Raw genomic sequence first — 5,796 nt, 5'->3', positions numbered from 1 at the left:
TTTTGTCGAATCTATCTTTTGGCAGCAGAATATTTTGTTAGCAAACATTATACAGTTGTACATGACTTTCGTTAGCAACAATAAAATTTCGTTTTAAAAATAAATAGTTTAGTTGCCAAGTAATTCACATAATTCTAAATTACAATATTATATCGTTAGACCAGACTTGTTTTCAAATCTTGAATTTATAATACCGAACCAATTAAACTTGTTTAATATTTTTATAAAAGCACGTCAGACTCGTTACAAATAATTTTAACATCTTGGGCAATGCCAAGCTGCATATCTTACTAATTTATTAATTAAATTACATGCATAGTTATTCCTATACATAATTTAAGATAAGATATGTATGTATGCGACTTGGTTTGAAATTAACATGCACAAAAGTGTGAGTTTTATCAAGTCTGAATTAATTTCTAAAATTCGATTTTTGCATGACAAATCATCTTTTAAGCCTTAATAATTGTTGTATGCTAAAATATCATCATTTACAAAAAACTATAAAAGTTTATATTTTTTATGTTTTAGAAAGGACTATCGAACGAATCTTCTGCAGGCGGAGTAGAAAAAAGGTAGGAAATATATTACTCATCAGTTTTATTTTTAATCTGAATTGAAGGCCACGTAAGACTTATGCGACTCCTGTCTTAGAAATTTATTTTTATTTTTATTATTAACATTTAAGATCAAATAAATCATCCTTAGATCCTTTTGTTGAATTTCACAAACTTTCAACTCGGTATCTCATTCCGTGTGGACTGGAATTCAGAGAAAAATTCCGGTAAGTTACTCTCTAAATTTGAATCAGTAAAACATAACCGTATGTCAGTTAAATTCTGATCATTGATATGGCTAAAATAAAGTCATTGATTATTAGAAAAAATATACTCATTAAATTAAGAGGGGATTGTCGCACAGGTTGGGAAAATGTATCGGTTGCACATTGTATGGGGAATCGTGGTCTACTATTTCACCACCTGGTGCCCAAAACTGAAACTAGAAAGAGTAGGTACAATTTTCAAGTTGCATTTTAATTTTTGCTTATAAGTGTTTTTTACGATTGTTTGGGAAGTATCAAACAATTATTAAATGCTAAAAACAAATCTTCATAAAAAACAAATAGTTTTAGATTGAATTTCCATCTTTTAAAGTGAAAAAAAACACATTTTTGTCAAATAGGTTTAAACATAAAAAAGCAATCATTTCACTATTTTAAACAAGTTTCAATAAATTTAAGTTTAAATTAACTTTAATTAATGTACGTAGCGAGAAATTTTATCCAGATTATGCTAAGTATACGAATAATAGAATATTTAGGGTGGACGTTTTAATCCCAGAAAAAAATTCCAGGTCATTTCCCAGTTTTTTCCCGGTTCGCAAACAGCTTTTATGGTCAATGAAATTAAAAGAATAGAACTCTAAATCTAACAATTTCTCCAATTAAATTAATCAAAACTAAGCTGCAAATGAAAGCGCACATAGTGGAACTCTTGAATTTCAAACTTTTAAAATTGAAGTTTAAAAGTTTTTAATTGAATAATTTTGTATTCAAATGGTTAATAATTCATACGTATAAAATGGAAGCTACCAACACTTTTAAACTGAACAATTTTTAATTAAATGAAGTTAATCAGCCAAATTAAAAATTTAATGAACTGTAGAGTTCAAAGATTCAGATCCAGTTCTAAAAGTATGAATCCACGTTATCATTTTCAATTCTCTAAAGTCTAAATTGAAGAATTAATTAATAAATTTTCAAATTTATAGAAATTAAAGCATTTTTAAGCCAAAAACATAAAAAATTGAACCATTACATTTTTTATTATAAACTGAACACTTCTTAAATTAAAAGTTAAGTTATTTATATTTTAAATAGTTAAACAATCTTTAAAATGATTTCAGAACTTCTAAAAATCCTTTAAAACGAATAAAATGTTTTCTAATTTTTTTTAATTCTGCCAGATTAAACAAATTTCCTTCAAATCTTGCCAAAATCTATATTTTGTTTTAAATTAGGCGGTGGGCCTAATCATTTCAATTTTTTTTATTGAATTTGAATTTTTTCAAAACTTCTAAATATTTATTCAACTTTCTTGATTTTCTATAGAATAATATGTGCCCAGTTGCTATTTATACATCCAAGTTCAACAGTTTGACTTACAAATTATTATTTTTTTCAAATAGAACAATTAAGACCTAACGTTTCAAAATTAGTTTTTAATATTTTACTGCGAGTATAATGACTGATTTTAAATCAACAGTCATATATTTCTAAATAATACGTAACTCTTATCTTTCTTAATTAAAATATTTCAAATTGAATGGTTTGAAAATTGAATATTTTAGACTAAAATAATATGTAAAATTTAGTAAAAGCTTTTAATTATGAATATATTATTTTAACTTTAGTTTAAAATTGAAAACAGTTTATAAGGTTTTAACAAGGCGTTTACATTTATTTAACTAATAAGAATTTTCAATTGAAATAGTTTACATAATTTTTAACGTTAGAAACTGAAAATTCTAAAATTGCTGAATTGATTTCGAATCGACTTGTAAAATTAATTATTATTCACTTAAAAAATTTTAAAGAACAATTCATCTTTAAAAATCATTATTAATTTATATTCACAGTTGATTAGCTACAAATGTTTTTTAATATAAAATCTTCGATTTCAAACGATTCTAATTCCTAATGGCTTAAGTGTTTAAAACTGCATTAAAAAATTTGTTTAAATAAAATGTATACTCAACAATTGAAATCTAAAATTTAAAAATTGTTAAATTAAATGATTTTGGAAATAATTTTAAATGATTTAAAAATGAATCTTTAAAAGCGAACCTATTCTTTCTAGTTCGGATTTTTCCGCCAGGTGGCGCATGGCGGTTTAACCATTCCCAATAGGTTGGAACACCGCATAGGTTGGGACACTGTATAAGTTGGGACATCGCGTTTTCTCCATTTCTTTGCACTGATGCCACCTGTTATTACTGTCACATCTAAGCATCATTAGCAATACTAACATGTTAAAGTAATAACAGGTGATACCAGTGCAAAGAAAAGGAAAAAGCTTGCTGTCCCAGCCTGAAAGACACTCTCCTAATGATTGCTATACGCACGCGCACTATTCAACTTCATAATTATATATTTCTTATACATTTTTAATGTGAATGACCCTAAAAAAACGAATTGAATGCAACAAATTTTAATTATTTATATTCTTTATAAAAAGTGAAATTTTATAATTATTTGAATAGTAATTATATGAGAAGACAACTGACAGGAAAGAGGATGTAATTCGAAGTCAAAAAGTGGGCAGTGTATAATTAACTTTAGTTTCTGAGCAAAATTTTCAGTTTTCTGTGTTATTTATTTAATATTTTATTCAAAAAAATATATATTAATTTTTTGAATATTATAATGTATTATTTATTCTTCGTCTGAGTTAATTTAAAAATATAAAAAATAAATTTCTGTTTTTATTTCAACTAATATTCTATAGTCTACATACCACAAAACTTCCAATTTCATTATCGCAGGCCTTATAGCCTTTTCCCTTTTCTCTATTCGCCTTTTTCACCCTTTCCACATTTTCCCACTTAAATGCGACCTAAATTAATAGAACCCAATAAGAAAGACCAGCAACTTTGTGTAAAAAATTAATAATTTCTTATTAAAAAGTTTGTTAATATATATTTTTATTTAAAAATTCCGCTTTTCTGGTCAGAAGTTTTATTATTAGGTTTATATTTAATTATTTTGTTAAAAATTCGACAATCTTGTTAAAAAATTGTCCTTTTTGTTGAAAATTCGTCTTTTTCGGATTAAAATTAAGCTGCTTTTTTTAAATGAACTTTTTGTATTCAAAGTTCATAATTGATTTTTGAAAATTTAACTGTTTTGTAAAAAATATGACTTCTCAATTTTAAAAAAGTAAACAATGTGGTTGAGACGTTTTTTCTTTTTTGATTGAAAAGTCTATCTTGTTTTAACACTTCCCTGATCTGTTATAAATTGAGCTTTTTTTACTACAAATACTACTGTTTGTTTGAAAATTAATGTTTGGGTTAACAATTCAACCACTTTGTTGAATGTAAACTGATTCTTCCTTTTGGAAATTAATCTTTAGGAAATATTTTTAAATATTTTAAAACATTTCAAATGATTTTTTCAAATCTCGACCAAGAATGTAGAAGATTTGAAAGCCGAATTTATCTATTTTGCAAGCTTATAAAATTCAAAACAAAAATCAATTAAACTTAAGATTTATTAAAAAGGTTAAAAAATATTTTTAAAATTTTTAATGCACGAAAAGATTTACACATTTTAAAAATAAATTGTACATTTTCAAAGATTTTTAGCAAAAAATTTGAAAGCTTTTTATCATCTCTGAATGGTTTGCAGAGAATACAGAAATTTCTTACGGATTCTGGATAAAATTTTAATCATTCTTATATTATAAAAAAATATTGAGAAGTTTTAAAAAAATTTCAAAAGTAATTTTAAATTTTGAAAGATTTAGAAAAATTGTAACAAAATTTAGATGTTTGAAGATTTCGAAATGAAATTTTGAAGATTTAAAGAGATTTCAAGAAATAAACAAATTTTTCTTAATATTCCTTGAAATATTTTAAACTTATTCCTTATTATGAGAAATTAATTTTAAGAGAACATTTACAAATATTTGAAAATATTTCAGAAGATTTCAAAGATTGTAATAACAGAACCTGGAGCATTTTAAGAAAATTTGTTTAATTTCGAGAAAATAATAAAAAATCAAATAAAAACGAAGCAATATGTAAATTTTTGAAGATTTCGTTTAAAACGTTACAAAAGATTCTCGAAATTTTCAAAAACGAATCCAGAATATTTATCAAATATTTTTAAATTCCTTCCATTACAAAAGTTCTAAATATCTTTGCAAGTCACACAAGTTTTCCTGAAAATATGGTTCAATCTTGTAAATTGAAATGATTTGTTTAGATATTTTCTAGATACTTTTTTGAAACACCTGAAAACCGTAGAAATCTTTTCGAGTATAACCCTTAAACGGCCAAAACGCCACTACCGGTACACTGCTTTTCAATGGCCAATAACTAAGACTATTCGACACTAGAAAAATTTCAGACACATATATTTTTATTGCTTAATATCTCCTCTTTCCGACGGTGCCAATGAAATTCCTCAAAAAATTTATTTATTATCCCAAAATGCAGTTTAAACAAAAAAACGTGATTTTTCGTGCCTATTTTTTTTGTGAACCATTTTCCAAAGCTTTTCGAGTCAGTAATTAACCTGGAATCTCACTAATCGGTGGAATAAATGTCTAAACTTTGAGAATACATGGTTCAAAGATCGATTTTTCGTTTTAGTATTTTCAAAATGGCGTCTTAATGGCAACATTTTTGTAAAAACATTCATGAATTTTTTTACAATAAACGATGCGCTTTTCGGAAAAATCATCAAGAATAAAAAGTTCTTGTAATCAGCCAAGGAATACGCCTGAATTTTTTCGAAGCGTTTTGAGGAAAATTTTGGATTTTGCATATGAACAATTTTTGCAAAATTCAAAATTTTGCTCAAAACGCTCCGAAAAAATTCAGGCGTATTCCTCGGCTGATTACAAGAACTTTTTATTCTTGACCAGTTTTCCGAAAAGCGCATAATTTTTCAATAAAAAATTTTCATAATTCTAAGCATCGTGTAAGAGTAAAATGATTCACGAATATCTATCGTCCGTCTGCCGGAAACAAAGTTTACGTTGCCCAACTATCATCAACGTGGAGGTCGAC

The 5,796-nt window shown here is 25.9% G+C and overlaps 1 protein-coding gene across 1 annotated transcript in view; it reads left to right on the top strand.

The window, feature by feature from the left end:
• The first annotated feature begins 535 nt into the window (after window positions 1–535).
• LOC117171906 overlaps window positions 536–5,796 on the top strand; it is a 432,989-nt gene continuing 427,728 nt past the window's right edge. The window contains exon 1 of the mRNA XM_033359555.1: window positions 536–575. The gene's annotated coding sequence lies outside the window, so the exon portion shown is untranslated. The remainder of the gene's footprint in view (window positions 576–5,796) is intronic.

The sequence above is a fragment of the Belonocnema kinseyi genome, chromosome 4 (assembly GCF_010883055.1).
Source record: "Belonocnema kinseyi isolate 2016_QV_RU_SX_M_011 chromosome 4, B_treatae_v1, whole genome shotgun sequence".
In the NCBI taxonomy this organism is placed as follows: domain Eukaryota; kingdom Metazoa; phylum Arthropoda; class Insecta; order Hymenoptera; family Cynipidae; genus Belonocnema; species Belonocnema kinseyi.
Note: the sequence above shows the minus strand (reverse complement) of the source record. Positions and strands in the feature narration are given on the sequence as shown.